The following is a 15,693-nucleotide window of genomic DNA, read 5'->3' as shown; positions in this document are numbered from 1 at the left end:
ATGAGAAATGAGAAAAGATGATATCCAAGCCAGTTCTTAGTCCTTGAAAAAGGTTACTATAGAAAAGAAAAAATTTTTATTTTCACAGCCTACCTCTTGAAAACTTTCCAACAGAGCTGTTGCATGTGCAACATTCTGTCACTCTCTCATTCTCCAGAGAGCATGAGAATAGCCACAGAGACATGCACTACTCAGAGACGAAGAAGGTGTAACTGGGATAGTAGAGGGAAATCAGAGGGGAAATGAAGCTGAGGAATGGAAGACCACATTTGGGGTCATTTCACACCTACTAGTGTTATTCAGTCCCTAGACAATGGGCATAGGGATGTGTATTGCTAATTCTCATTAGCAGCCAGTCCTGAGGCTGTCACTGCCCCTCTGTTTATCGACATTTTCTGGTCCTTGTAACCTCTCTGCCACGGTAGTATAATTGGCTTGAGGAAACCCTTAAAGATCACTGGACAAGTAGTACCAATGCACAGATGTATCCAAAAGAGTCTCTGCCCCTGCCTTGGGACTTGGGCCTCTTTGGAGCTCCTGGGAGCTGAGCTCTCTAAAACTAGCAACATGTTATTTCAGTTCATGCCTCCTTCCACAAAGGTGTGGCCGTACCCGGGTGGGTTGTAGTGTGCTCCGACAATTCTTTCCATTTTGGTGAAGTTGTTGATTGACAGTGCAGCAATTATCTGGAGGGTGTGGCCGGGGCTGCTTTGGGGACCTGCAGTGTAGCTGGTGTCGTTCATCTAACTCAGTGCTCAGCACAGTTCTGTTCCAAGTGTGGACAGTGGCATATGAAACGTGCTAATTTTAGTGGTTGTTTTGTAAATTAACCATGCCTCTTAAAAGAAATGGAGGCATGTGGGAATTCTTATTGGCTGAATTGTTTCTCCACTATCATCATTTAATAACATTCATATGCCAACATTTTTTTAGGAGGCAGCCCTGTCTAGATGGGCCTTCTCCCTCTTTTCTTTGCTCTTGGCCTTCTTCTTGGAGACACACAAGGGCATTTCCCTCTAAGCTGATCTCATTCACATGGCCTGTATAATGAAAAAGTCTGCCTGGAAGAGCGCTCTCTCCTAAAAGACAGGTATCTGTTTCCCAGCCCCAGGCACTTAGCATGTGTAAGCATCGCAGAAATCCACACCCTTAGTGTCTAACACACCTTTAGTGTGTAAAGGCATTTAGTACCCCCTGCCAACAGTCATAAGTGAGCAATTGAAACCCAGTGTTGAAAAAATAGAAAAATTTTATGTTCCGCAAAGCTACAAAATGATAAACTCCCCTCCCTCTGCTCCCAATGAATTCCATGTAATCATTGAAGAGTAATTTCCTTTAGAGGCAGTAAATTGTTTTCAAGGCGTAGCAATAAATACCTTTAATTAACACGTTGCTGAGTGACTTAAAAGTATCAATGGCTACCAGTGTAGTTCCAAAGTGGCCCTACTGCAGAAACTACTGTTGTAGCTGACATCCGTCCCAATTGCCCAGGAAGAGAGGCCTTGAGCTACGGGACATGAAGTCCAGTTACCCTTTTATCCAGAGAGGTGTTTGCTGTGTGTCCCAGATTAAGGCACTTGTGGGATGTTGTGGAGAAATCACCAAACGTCCTGTACATACTGGGTGAATACAGAGAAGAAAGGAGTCTCCATGGATACTAATCCACCATTTTCTATCAGACTACCCACACTGTTCTTTTCTTTCTTTTTTACCTTTATGAATACTGTGTTTCAGCGTATTTTCAGTTCAGCAACACTTCGTGTTTTAAGGTGCCCAAACAGATGAACTCACTTTGTTGTCCTGCAGAGATGGGCTCTACTTGGTGGTCTTGTCCCCTTATAGTATAAAATCATATAAGCATCCACCTCCTGGACAGCACCAGCTTTCAGTAACTGTGAGTATTTAGGAAGACTTTGCACCAGTCACTAGCACTTGCAAACTAAAATCTCATCTAATTCCCTGAAGAATGGAGTAAAACATTGGCTGGTTTGAAGTAAATGTACTCTTGACTTCGGCCTACCCAAGATTGTATAAAGGCTGTTTATAAACACTTGTGTTTGTTATTAGTAATCCCAGGCTATTTTCTACAGAGGCTGAAATAAATCAGTGGCAAAGCACTAGATGATAATGATACGTATACACACAGACAAACAAATTTCCAGAGATTAAAGGAGAGTAAATTTCCTAGATGAACTGCAAATTTCACCCACCTGTGGGGTGTGTAAATATAGATATTGGGTGGGAAGCAGGTTTTATTTTGCTACTGACGTGATGTAGTGATGAACTCTGACATGTTGCTGACTGTGGTTACTTGATAAGTGTAAGATGTGAAAAGCCAGCAATAACACTAGATGGTATCAGATCTCTAAAATAATATGTGTTTGAAGGTGTTAGGTATAAATATGGCATTACAAAAATAAAAACAGACAAAAGCATAGTTCATTCATGGAGGGAAAGAAACATCAGAGGAAACAGACCTTTCTTTTTCTGTAGATTTTCAACAAGGAAATTGATCACTAAAAAAACAACTTTAAAATTGTGTTTAATATTCTGGTAAAGCCAAGTGATGTGCTGCCAGGACAGGAATAGCTTCTGAAAAGTGCTCCTCCTTAACTGCTGAACTTTTTTTTAACCTTGTGGTGCCACCTGAGTGGTACCTGAGTGTTACTGATGGTAACAGTTGTTAAGATCAAAGACAGGACAAGCAGGATGTATCACACAAGCTTCTGGCTTGGGGAATTCTAGGGAAGAGCTGTGGGCTTCCCTTCTCCATTCTCTTCCCATTTTTGCCTCACAGATCAGCAATTACTTGTCCTTCTTGCTTACCTCCCACTGCCTTTGCTGGTCTGCCTGTGGTACAGCCACCCTCTGCAATCAAGCCAGGGCTGTTCCTAAAGAGAGAGCAGTGTTGGGCAGGACTCACTCACCTCTCTTGCTTCTGAAGGCATGTGAAGAGAGCTGTAAAAATTTATTTTAAAAAAAATTAAATAAAATAACGTCCTCTCTTTTACCTTGAATGATCAGACTACATTCATCCATCCCTTACTGGTCCAAATCAGTGAAGTCTTACTTGGGCCAAATCCCTCTTTAACTTGTTTAACCAGTTGTCTATAGAATGTGTTTGGTGGTCTCAGGTCATTCAGGGCAAGATTTCTGCAGGTGTTCATGTGTTCGCCTGGCTTCTGCTGTCATCTGGATGTGTCGTGAGAGGATTTTCTAGTTCCTTCTGCCTTTGGGGGGACCAGCAAGACACCCTGTTTCTTTTCTGCCTTATGTTACAGAGCTTCCCACTTCTTTCATTTGAGTAAGTCATCATGCCCAGGATTTATTTGCTCAAAAAAATCCAGATTTCTTGGATTCTCAAAAATGACTCAACATTTCAGAGCCAGAGCAGAAGGAATATATCTATTCTTCCATCAATAGACCACATTATGCAGAGAAGTGAAACTGGGTCAAATTTCTGGGCACTGTAAGTTTGAGGAGCTTCTTTGAAGTAAATGGACTTAGACCAATTAACACCAGCTAAGGATCTGCTTTGCTGAATTCCTGGTGAGTGTGAGAGGGCTGCCTAACGAGAATCAGTGGAGAAGGAACTGTCAAGGAAGGGATCTAAATAAATGGCAGACAACCCATCTACTCTACTTAAAATTGTTCTACCTGATGGTAACAGCTGTTAAGATCAAACACAGGACAAGCAGGATATATTGCACAAGCTTCTGGCTTGGGGAATTCTAGGGAAGAACTGTGGGCTTCCCTTCTCCATTGCCCCCTGAAGCTGCCTTTGGCCCAGTCATACTTCTGGAAATCCCTCATATTTCTTACAAGCAATGCCTGTGCTTGCTCCTGTCCTTGCTTTCATTGCTTTCACTAGAAAGGGGCACGGACATTTCCGTCTCACCCCATCTCCACTGATTTTGCTCTCCTTAATGGCAAAGTCACAGGAGTACAAATACTGTCTGGACTCCAGAGGGTCAGGTCAAGATGTTTGGTAGTAAATATGGATTACAGGGATCTGTTGGATATCTTAAAAATATGCAGATTATCAGAAAGTGCTTAGTAGTTTCTGGAAAAGGAGTTCCTTTAAAATGCTTCTGCTTAAGCATCCAAGAGCAGAAGAAATTTTGTAAAGGGCTGGCCTCCTTATCTTGTGCTGGTGTGAACAACTGCTCCTGGAGCTCAGCTGGGCAGTGTTGGGATGCCCTCCACGCAGGAAGCTCAACATAAAGGCAAAGGCTGAACAGGTGAGTAATAAAAAACAAGGCAAGCCCATGTGCCTTGCAAATAGCAACACGAGTGGTTATGGCTGTTACCAGAGCTTTTGCCTCGAAGTTGCCTTCCCTGAATCAGAGACATGATCAGGGTGTCTGAACAATTACCCAGAGTATGGACAGGGAAGGGAGTAAAAAAGGGAAAGTTCCCATATCGAATGCCATCTTGTTGCTTTGACCAGTCACCTTTTAAATATTTATGTTTTATTTTTATCTGCGTATTAGTGAGACATTATTTGTGCACAGGCTGTTAAAAACAGTTCTAAGGGAAACACACTTCCAGCTGGTTTCCTCCTGTTTTCCATCTGCTGTGTGTATGTGTCTTTGGAGGCATTTAACTGTTTCTTGTCATGGTAATTGGTATTTTTTCAGTAGTGAAGGTGGGAGGGGTGGAGGAGAGAAACCCTAAGGCATCTGTGTTTGTGCTCAGTTGATCTCAAAGAGATTATCCTGGTTATTTCCTTATAAACATTATATGCTTTAAAAAACACGGGGTGGGACAGTGCAAGGGTATCAAATATCAGGTAAAATTTTTTTAAGAGTTAACTTCCCCAAATTATATCTTTGTATTCTTCTATTTATGCATCGCTACTCTTTTTAATATTAAAAATGTAAATCCTCAATTTATCTGGAATTACTTAGTGAAAGGCTGATGTGTGAGTGTGGCAGATTATAATATTCCATCGCCACCCCTGATCCTCTTTACCTCTTATTCTTTTCATAGCAGATCAAAAAAAGCTGTATGCGTGCCACAAGAATATATTATTTTAAGAGACTTGGACTTAGAAATTGATTTCCTTGATGAGAAAAGGAAAAGTCTCCTTCTGACCTGAAGGGTCACTTCATAATCCTGTCACTCTACATCAAAAGGCTTTTTTTTTTTTTTTTCTTTTAGTAGAAGATGAGAATATTTCTGAGAAGGAATTAATTTTTCAGATACAGTGAAAACGATGACTTAAAGAGACTTAGCAGATGATAGAGGGCTGTCCTATTCAGAATACATCTCCTGTGATTAGAACAAGCTCTGAATATATTTTAGGGTCAGGCAGTTTTAGATGGAGATTGGGATTTGTACTTTGGGATGAAACTGATCTTATATTTTTATCGAAGTACTTAAGGTTTAAGCTGTAGTCTTCTCTTTTTTTGCAAAGGGATTTCACCAGGTTTTATAATGGGGATTGGTGCAAGCAGCCAATAATTTCTGTGTATGGATTTTATTAATAGGATGTTTGAAATGAAAGGACTTTCAGCACCAATAATTAGGCTCAGGTACTAATACTTTTCTTCATAGTACTTTTCTTAATAGAAATCACCTGATACCAGTGTAGACTTTCATAACCTATTTCATTTATGTAATAAGTGAATATGTCTTAAGGAAATTCCTTTAAACCATATGCTTAAAAACCAGCAGTCCCAAATACGGCTGTGAATTAATAACGTGGTGCTGTTGTATGTGTGCACAATGCACACAGGTGCATATATGTAGGTGTGATTATGTGTGGGGACATGAAATACTGGCTTTAGAGATATATGCAAAAAACCCCATGAGATATACAATATATGACACATCACTTAAGATTATAATATAATGTATAAAGCATAATATACAATATATAATTTAATATTTAGTTACAATATTTTAACGTATGTGTTATTAGTGTATCCATTAATTATACGTGTTAATTATACATTGTGTATTTTATATATGCAACCATTTGATAATTATATAATAGGATCACACAAAAGCTATGAACAAGAGGCTCAAAACATTTTAAACAGCTTAAAAGCCTTTGTGCAGGTGCACTAATAGAACAAAAGGTCACTGCTCTGAAGACCACAGAATTGCAATTTGTTTATATAGTGATAATTATTGTGCGATACTGTGTGTGTTTAACGTATATAAAGAGAAAGGCAAATTCCTTTTCTGCTGATAAATTTGCTATTGTCTGAACTGTCTGTTAGTTGTTCTAAATGCTGGTCTGAAGGCAGCGGCAAAATATTGCCCACTGGTAAAACTGTTCTTGTGATGATGGCATGAAGTCCTAAAGCAAAAACAATTACTGAATAAAAAAGATGTTTTTTAATTTGAGAAGTATTCTACTAGGAGATTTTTTTTCTGTTTTTTCTAGGCTTTTTAAAAAGTGGTAATTTATGAATATTTAGTGGAGGTTTTTCGCTCATATGACTGGCTGCATTTGGAGATCGACAGAGAGCTGTATCACATGTAAGAGCTGCAAAACCAAAGTAAATCCGTGGTGTGAACTCTTGTTGGTGATTCCTGTGTGAATCTGGCCTCTAAATGCTGATGATTGCTCCAAATTGTAACAAGAGGATCCCAACTGCTAACTTGGGTTGAATTGAAAAGCAGGGCTTTAGTCTAATAATCTAGTTTAGATCTGATACTCCCACGGGAGTCTGGCGAGAAGAGATGGTACTTTTAATCACATTCACTGTGTTCAAGGTAATGGAGGTCTGTGAGGATTTTGGAAATGTGGTAGAAGCCCTAATCTGAATCTAAGGGCTGTGTCTATATCTAAAGCAGATAATACAGCCTTTACTAACAAAGAGTATTTGTATTACTTGAATTTTCTGAACCTTAGAAATATAACTCTAAATCTTAGAGTAATAAGTACGACTAAAATGCAGGGAAATAGTGAGTTCCTCCAGGGCAAAACAGGAAAAATGATACTTTCGCCCAGGGAAACACCAAAGCTTGACGTGCCCAGCTACCTGCTGGGGGAATGAAGAATTCAAGACGGGGAGTCCAAGGGCAGATTTCTACTCTCAGCCACGTCCTACAGAGGTTTTCAAAAGGCAGAGCTGCGTCTGCTTAGTGAATGAGAGAAAAGAAAAATCCCAGAGTGAAAACTGTTTCCTCTTGTACCCTGGGATGAATTCAGTGAGTTCGGGGTTGCTTACTTCTGTAGTTGCAGTTCTTTTTCATTTCACAGGCGTTGGGTGCAATCTGGCTCGGAGGACTGGTGTGTGCTGGGACACGGCCCCTCTGCCCCGGCTGGATCCCGGCACGGCAGGGATGCTTTATCCGGGATGCGGGAGCGCGCCCATCACCATGGCACTCACGTGCCCCGCGGGGCGCGCCGAGCAGCGCCGGCAGCATCTGGCGGGGCCGGCCGTCCTTTCTTCCACAGCCGCCCCTGAACTCGATCCACCCTGCCCTCTGCCTGACCTCTCCCCAAAGCCTCTCGCTCCTCGCTGCCCGGGCGCCCTGGCTCAGCTCCGCTTTTCAAACTCTCGCCCTTGGAAGTGCCTCCCCACCCTCCGCATTGGCTGCAAGACGGAGCCGGCGAGGAGCGATCTTGCCACGTGAACTTCCCTTTGTTTTTCCGTGCGCCCAAGACAGACCGTCTCCCTAGTAACTTTTGTGGCACCACATGCGAAGGAGCTCATTATGTAAAACATACATTTTCCTCCCTGCGAAAACTCCACGGAGCGCTCCAGCGGCTGCACGTTGTGTGGGAATATTAACTACGCCGCAACCCTCTATTTACCAGCTCGTACATCACCGCACCGTGGAGCGGCTCTAAGGATTGCTGAAATACAAACTTGCTGCATTTGATCCCAGCGGAAGCTGCATGCGTCTGCTCTCGGAGCCAGTTCTCAGAGCCCAGCCTTCAGAGCTCCTGTACCTATATTTGATCAAAGACCCTAAACCCGCAAGTGCAATGCATAAATATTGAAATGTAGCATGAAAATAAAACCCCTCCACCTCTCAGGACTGAGAAGCCTAATGGAAGCGGTATGGTGGTGCAGGATTTTCCTATTGTCTCAGCAGAGGGGAAAAAGTTGACTTCAAGGATGATTTGCAAATACCAGTTCCCTGAAAAGAAAAATGTGGGGCCAGTTCCATAGTTTCCGAATGATACCTAACCTTCAGCCAAAAAATTGAGCTGTCCGGGTTGACAACATTTGGGAAACTGTGCTTTTCTGGAGAGATGACTGTAGTGGCAAAGATAAACCGGCAGGAAGGTTTCTTTGGAATGATATGAATTTAATGAATCATAACCACATAAAAAAATTCCCAGCTGGTCTTAAATTTCAGGGAGATTTAAGTGATAAAAGATATTTTCCCTGTCCCTTTAGATGTGTATTAGAGATGAGAGGCCTTAGATAAGACCTCCTGGGAATCAAGCATTCCTTTTTCTTTAATTTGTTTTAAAGGAAGAAAAGAACCAGGCATGCTTCTGAGTCTCAGACAGGTATAATTAGTTATTTGCTGTTATAGGACTTTTAAAATTGCCTATTCCCACTCTTTTTATATTAAATAATTTTCTTTAAAAAAAAAACAACCCTAACACCAAACTATATGCCCCTTCCCTCTCTCCTCCAAAAAAAAAAGAAAAAAAGAGAATCGCTGTACTCATTTGCCTTCCCCCTCTCACCATCCTTGTGCAGGGTGCATCCTTTCCCCTATTAACATATTGATTTATTTAAATTAAAAATAATGATCTCCTTTCCCCTTGCCTCCTCCTCCCAGCAGCAGAGTCTGTCTCTGATCCTTATTAACAAATTGATTGCAGTATTGGTGTCAGTATGGCTCATTTAGTAGCTCTTTTGCCTAAGGTCCAGAAGGTTGGAGGAGGGAACAGCTTCCAAACGTAACTGCTGGCCTGGCTCCAAGGCTGACACTGCTCGGGTAGAGGGGACAGCTGCTGGGGACAACACCGACACACTTAGTGGGGCCCCCTCTGGGTGGCGAGGATCTGGCTGGAAGTTGGAAACCCCACAGCAGCTTTTTGAAGTTGGTGTGAGGAAGCATCTCCGCACTGCCCCACGTCTCCTCCTGACCTGCTGCGCAGATGGGGAGCCTCCCCGGTCTCAGCCCTCCAGTGCCCCGGCCCTTGCTCAATACAATGGCAGCTGTGGGACACTTGCCTTGCCAGTACCAGGCACAAAGAGCTTGAGGATGTTGCAAGCCCTAAAACTGCCATGCAAACCTCAGCTGCCTTGTCTCTGTTGAAAACAAATCTTCAAAATGTGTCTTGGCCTTCTTTGGCCCCATGCTCATTGCCCTATTTCAGGGACAGCTCCAGTTCAAGTCCAGGGAAGTGTGTGAAGCACTCCCAGTCAGTTCCTCCTTGTCAGCATGGTGCAGGCATTCCCACTGATGAACAGAAGCTGGGGGGCTGGAAAGGTCAGCAGCTGTGGATGAAAAGCTGCAGCAGGAGCTGTTTGTCTCCCAGCCTTTTTGTCTCTGGCATCTAGCTGCTCACACCAGGCTTGCAGCAGGGCCCGTGTGCCTGCTCTGCAGCCCCACACCTCCACAGGTAGTGTCTGAGAACACTCTCGATAATGTGAATTCTGTCTTAATGACTTTGGGGGACCTGTGTCAACCTTTGTCGACTGCTGGCCTTCCTAAGTCTACTTAGTGCTTGAGGGCTGATATTGCAGGGACACAGACCCAGAGCTGGCCCCATGAGCCTTGCTGTTTGTAAGGGAAAGGAGGAACAGAAATGAGGCAGTGCTGCCCCATTCTGCAGTTGAGAAGTGATGGTGAAGAAGGGTGGAGAGACTTATTCAAAGTCACCAAACAAGACACTGGTTTCTCCTGTTGAGTATCCCTACTTTGGGCCAGGAGTGCCCATCTCCAGCATTGTGCCGCCAGCTTTGGAGCATCTGTCTGATTCCACCCTGTTTCCAGTTAAGCCCTCAGGCTCCTGAAGTAGCAGTGAAAACTGTGTTGTGGCCAGGACTTGTTTTATGATTTCCCCTTCCTCTGCACCTCTGAAGGGCAGCTGCTCCACAGCAAAAGCCCAAGGGAGCACAGAGGCTCGAGCCCAGAAGGAGGGAGATGGCTATTCTTGACATGTGCTTAGTCACCTAAAGCAGATGGTATTGTCTCAGGTTCCTGATGGGATGACTTTCAGCTCCCAAAAACCTTTCAAGTTTGACCATGCAGACATGCTTGGAAGAATGTCAGATGAGTACACATCTGTCCAAGACCTTTCACCAAACAGCAACATGAGTACAATTAAATTAACAAAGGGAGAGTTTACAATTAAAGCTGGAGCAAGTGCATGGCTTGCTTTCAAAGAATGGCTGGCAAAATTTTCTCATACAAGGCACACAGGCCAGAGCAGTTTCCCCACATTTTATTCCATGAAGTTTTACATTCTTCCTGTTGCATTTTGAAATACACTGGAATAAGCAGAAATGCAAACTTTACAAAAACTAGTTATTGATCTTCTACATCCTTCACCATCTGCTTTGTTCTAGTGTCTAAAAATATTCAGTCCTTGCTCTTGCTCACATGATTGTTGAGAAAATGCTAGAGCTGGTAAATCAGAAAAGCACATTGTGTATTGGGGGGAGGGGAGTTCCATCAGGAAAATATGCTGTCTGAAGGGAAAAATACAGAAAAAAGCAACCCCAGTCCTGTACTTAAACAGGCAAAAATTAAAGGAAAAAACCCAATCAATTTCTCAAACTGTAGGGAGAAAAAATAGAATATATCTGGAGTGTTACTTTCTTTTGAAAACTAGCTACAAAAAATTGTATATTTGTTACATGCTTCAAAGAGTTGGGGAATATAAGTTTCTTATTATACCTTTTTGAAAATTGAATCCAACTGAACAATTTATAGGTTAAAAATATTACAACTGGAGATGAAGTATTCACCTCCAGGATATAACGGCACAAGTACTGTCTGGAACAGTGTATCTTGGGAAATGGTTGTAGACTCAAAAAGCTGAAAGGGATTATCCTAATTTTGACTGAGAAACAAACATGCAGTATGGAGGACTCTGACTTCTAGGATGACTGAGATTCTGAGGGCAAATAACATCCATTTATTTCAGTGGGAACTGTATTAGTAAATTCCCAGCTCAGCTTTAAAAATCTCAGTTTCTCTCAGGGTTTGTGTATGGTGCCCACAACTACAAAACCTAAACATGGCTCAGAATAAATTTCATCACCATATGGAGGTCCCTAGTGAAATCAGCTAGATCATTCTCTGTTAGTTTGTGAATTGCTGATTGGAGTTTGAATGTGAACCCTCTGTCGTGGGCTTTATGTGAGTCTCAGGGATGAGGAATTTGGTATTGTTAGAAGAGATAAAAAGAAAAGTGGGGTATGCTGCCACATACTATTTAATGAATATTATTTACCGATTTATCCAAGCCACCCTTTTGAGGCCTAGTGACATCTGCCACCCAAGGTGACTTTAAAAGGAGAAAAAGGACAAATAAAATAAAGAAAAAAATTGAAACTAAAAAACGAAGATTTAACCCAAAACTTTCTGAAGATGATCTGTGTGGAGGAAGAAAAGTGAGCATGTCCTTCCTTCAGTGATTCACAAAGTGCAGCGTTGCTTGATAAATTCTGTATGTTTTTGGGTGCTTTATTTTTGAGTTTAATATGTAGCAAATATGAATTGCCAATACCAAAGCAGACAAACAGTTGATTTAATCTTATGTTCTGTGTTTGATGCTGATCACCATCAGAAGGGAGGGCACAGAACCCCCATAATTTGCCTACACAGAAGTCCTTTTCCTCATGTGCAGACCTGCTTACCACGTGTTCCACCCCGAAGGAGCTATTGATCATACACCAAACCCCCCCAAATCTCCCCTCAGTTCATCAGAGGTCACCCCTGAAGCTCTGAGGGTACACCAGAGCCAGATGGGAATTCTTGGATGGAAGAAATCTTTGTCAGAAAAAGCCAAATTGTTGGAACCAGAGTGTTTCTTGGAGCCAGGAAGGTTTGGGGCCCTGCCAGCAGAAGGCAGGCAAAGGTTCCCCCGAAAGCCTTCCCGCCTGCCAGTACCCTTTGCCTCACTTCCAGGGCTTCCAGGGCCCACAGATCCGGGGCTCCTCCATCACTTGGACCACTCTGGAGCTGGATCCCTCCTGCCCTTCAGCTCCAAGGATGCTTGCTTCAGGTTCAACAGCCCTAAGGCCCTAAGGCTCCTCACCACAAGGCTGGGAGCTGCAAAAGCCAGGTGGGGGTGAGGAGGCTGGGTGTCCTGGGAAAGGGGAAAGCTGGAACCTTTCTTGTCAGGTCCATTAAACCAAATGCCATGATTTGCCTCTCCAAACCTCCCTCCTAAGGCAAATTTTGAAATGTCTATTCTGAAACAGAGAAAGGGCACACCCCCCCCCTCAGCTCCCTAAAGGAGTGCTATTCCAATTGTTTTGAACCCGTGATCTTGGGTGTGATTGTGCACAGAAGCTTGCAACAAATCTCAGATTTGGTCCTACTGGGATGCAACATTTGGCTTTTGGCTTAAGTAAGGAATGTCATAAAATGTAAATAAAATACTAAATGTCTAGGTCAGGGCTAGGCTTAATTAGGACTGCAGAGCGTATCCAGGAGCTCAAGTACTTGAGCTTCTGTGTGCCCCTTCCCCAAAGGGAAGTGATGGGGTAACTAACCACCCAAGTTTTCTGGCTGGGCAGGTGAAAAAAAATGACTCTTAGAAGTTCAGTAGCTGAACTAATTACCTGCAAATGATTGCCTGGGGTTGGACCATTTATTATCTCATCAGCATTCAGCACCACTTCCATAGGATGAAGGAGAAGGAAGAAGAAAAAAAAAGCCCAGAAACATGAGAAGGAGAGCAGATGAAAGGATAGCAGTTAGAAGGAAAAAAAAAATGCTTCTTAACTCTACTCTGTACTTTTTCTCTCTAATAGATCCCCCTCCCAATCCACCCTAAGCTGAAAAACTGGCATGTAATGAATTCTGCAGGGATGGAGTATCAGCAGCACGCTCTGAGATTTCTCACTAGATCCCCAGATACCACAAACTTTTGGGAGCAGAGGGAGAGTCAAGTGCAGTCAAACCTTTTTATTTTTATATATATATATATATAAATACATATGTATGTATACACACACACAGTGACAATTTTCAACTCACCAACATTTCTCAGAACTTTGTTGTATCCATTGGCTTGAAGAAAGGTTCAAATTGACATGAAGTTTCCATCTAGACACTAAGCAAGATGTGCTTTGGACACTGGTTTTGCTAATACAGAGGTCTGCTTCTTGGAACTGAAGATGCCTCCTGGAACTACACCTGGGACATTTGGAAACTTGGATTTGCCTGGGGGCAGTCACAGCTGAAATCTCAACTCTGCTACCGTATGAAGTATTAAATATCTTCTCTCCTTGCACTCTATCTTCTACCTTGGAGATGGTCTTCTCCAGATAAAACAGGATGCTGACTCAGTGGAGATTGATGGGAAAAGGCTGCAGCCACCAGTGTGCTCACTCTCCTTGCAGCTGCTGTGGGTGTGCTTGCCTGCCCAGTAGCACTTTTCTCATCTCTCTTTGCATGCTGTGGTGTTCCAGGAACTTCTGCCCTTTCCTTTTGGTGAGGTTTTCTTTCTCTACATGCAGCAAGCCAAGGAAGCGATGGCTTGCAGGGAAGGTGCTAGCAAACCTGGCTCTTGCTCCCAGCACATTTTTAAAAAATGAGAACATCCTTCCAGTAATCCATGTTTGCATTAGATGGAAATGTTTTGGCTTCCCTCCTGTCCTTGAAAGCCCAGTGGTGTGATAGGAATTTGGGAAATGCAGGCTCTCAAAAGTAATGTAAAGAACAGATCCACCTATTCAAATGCAAATTGCTAAAGAAGAAAACAAGGGAATTATTTTCTCTACAAAAACAAAACAAAACCCCAACAAAATATTTCATTCTTTTAAATTTAGGACTGCATCCCACATTTTTTAGATGATTTTTCTGTCAAAATTTCGAGATTGCACTGTCTCCAGATTCTCTTGTCCTGCTGGGACAGTTATTGAAGAGAGACTGAAGGAATTTTCTGTCAAGAGATTAGTGTCACACATGGGGCTGTCACTCCAGATCTTGTGGGAGGAAAAAACCTCCTCCCTGTATGATTGCAAAAGTTGACAGTAACATCTGAAGAGAAGCCAGAAAACGCATGCAAGGAAATCAAATGCACACTGCGACCAGTGCATGTTTCTGCAGTCTTTTGGGCTGCCTTGGGCCAGCCCAGCCCTGTTCTAAGACACTTTCCACCTCCAGCTGCTAAGGGGGGATCTCCATTTACTCTAAGGATACTCCAGTGTGTGCTGTGAAGTGCCCAGCAGCTGCTGGGTGCTCAGCATGTGGACAACTGAAAATGGCGTAAATGGCCACAGACCTGTTGCTAGTCAGGATTATACAACTGGTTTTTAAACCAGAAACCCACACTGCTAATGTTTGTCTCATACACAAAAACTGCAAAGGAAATGAGAACTGCATCTTTTCTACAAAACACTCCCAAGCCTCAAATAAGGTAGGAATTTCCTCCTTGTACTGCTCCAGTAAAAGAATACATTTTTCACAATTTGGAGGTGAGAAATAAGAATTTGTGTGGTGAGACTGATTTTTCAGTTTGCCTTTAATGTTCATCAAGCATTCAGAAACTGTGGTGCTGAGCATGGCAAGAATCCTGATATCATAAGAAGCAAAGCTCTTTCTTGTTGCTGCTATGAACTACATGCACCGTTTAAAGAGGGGCTGTTAATCTTGGACATAACCACAGTTTCACCCATCTTCACATTGGGCACTTTTTGTCTTTTCTGGAAATGTACCAACATGTTCTTGGTTGGGCATCCAGTCCTGCAACCCCAGGAGTCTGCTGCGTTTTTTTTTTTTTTTTTAAACAACTAGTGTTGAGACAGACACAATCCTTCAATCAGTACATCCTCAGAGTTAAAGGATGTTCAGTGGAGCAGGTATTGGACAGTAAAGGCTAAGGCCAGTTTATGTGGGCTTCTTTTAAGGCACTGGATACTTGTCTTCTGTGGCTGCTTCCACTGTTCTACATGCAATTATTTTACCTCATTTTTATAATAGTCAAAGAGATGGAGTTTGAATATTTTGTTTATTTTTAAGGGTTTTTTTCTTCTCTTTGTCTCTGTCTCCGGTGGTTTTTGTACCTCTACTTCCAATTCCTACTCTTGTTTTTTCCTCAGATGATCAGTAGCTGTTTTCCTGAAATACCTTAGCCCTTCTAACCACGGGCACACACCCCCCCAGGTGATTAGGGGCACCACGGCTCTACAGCTATCGGGTATATTCTTCTGGTGTCTGGGTAACAGGCAGCTTTGTGAATTAGGAAGGTGACTGCCCTCTGGGACATCAAACCTTTTTAAAAGAAAGACTTTAGGACAATAAAACACTGTAGTGTGACGTGTGTATAATTCTCCTTGTTCAGCATGAAAGGAGGGTTAGTTTCTTATGTTACTCTGGCTTTGAAAGCACCTGGGATGTACTGGAGCCGGGAGAGGGAGAGACGGGTGCTCAGCGCCTTTCAAGAACCGGTCACCTTACAGTGGCAAAGGGAGTAATAAGCGAAGAGTGGAGGTCCCTGAGGTGAAGTAAAAAAGTTTTCCTGAACCCTCAGGGCATCGCTGCTGCCTGCCGGGCCACCCCGCTTGCCCGCCCGCGGCGCTC

The sequence above is a fragment of the Corvus brachyrhynchos genome, unplaced genomic scaffold, assembly GCF_000691975.1.
Source record: "Corvus brachyrhynchos isolate BGI_N302 unplaced genomic scaffold, ASM69197v1 scaffold101, whole genome shotgun sequence".
NCBI lineage: Eukaryota > Metazoa > Chordata > Aves > Passeriformes > Corvidae > Corvus > Corvus brachyrhynchos.
This window is presented reverse-complemented; position numbering follows the sequence as displayed.